This window comes from Sinocyclocheilus rhinocerous, unplaced genomic scaffold (assembly GCF_001515625.1).
Source record: "Sinocyclocheilus rhinocerous isolate Xijiao unplaced genomic scaffold, SAMN03320098_v1.1 scaffold1898, whole genome shotgun sequence".
NCBI lineage: Eukaryota > Metazoa > Chordata > Actinopteri > Cypriniformes > Cyprinidae > Sinocyclocheilus > Sinocyclocheilus rhinocerous.
Window position 1 is genome coordinate 753,195 of NW_015661023.1, and position 694 is coordinate 753,888.

Below are 694 nucleotides of genomic sequence, written 5' to 3' on the forward strand. Positions count from 1 at the left end.
ACACACACACACACACACTCACACTCTCTCACACTCTCTGACGATTACAGTAATATACAGTCTGTATCTTAAACAACTTAAGCGACTCCAGACGGAGGAAAGATTTAAGGAATAGTTCAGCCTAAAATATAACTCTGTCTTCATTTACTCAGTCCAAAACCAGTCCATAGAGTTGTTTTCGATTAGTAGAGCACTAAAGGAGACGTTTGACAGAATGCTCATGCTTCTCTTTTCCTTATTATGAAAGTAAAGTGGAGTATTTGCACCAGTTTGTTAATTAGTCTATTACTGCAACAAAATCATAATTGTAATCAGTATTTTTGACTTATTTTCCAGCAACATGTTTGCATGTGCTTAAACTAACTTTCAGAGGACATTTCTTGAATTATTTTTTTCTTTCTCCATAATAATTTCTATATAGATTTATGTTCATTCTGACAAGGAGGTAAGAAAAATAAATTCAAATTCAAAATATATTATTTACTCAAAATTTTAATACATTTTATACATTGTGAATGTATTTTAATACATTGTGAAATTTTGCTTTAGTAAATTCAACAAAATAAATGTATTTATTCATTGTTTATTTACTGGTTAATTAGTCTATTAGGTCTGAGAAAAAATATCTGTGTGTGTGTGTGTGTGTGTGTGTGTGTGTGTGTGTGAGAGTGTGTGTGTGTGTGTGTGCGTGTGT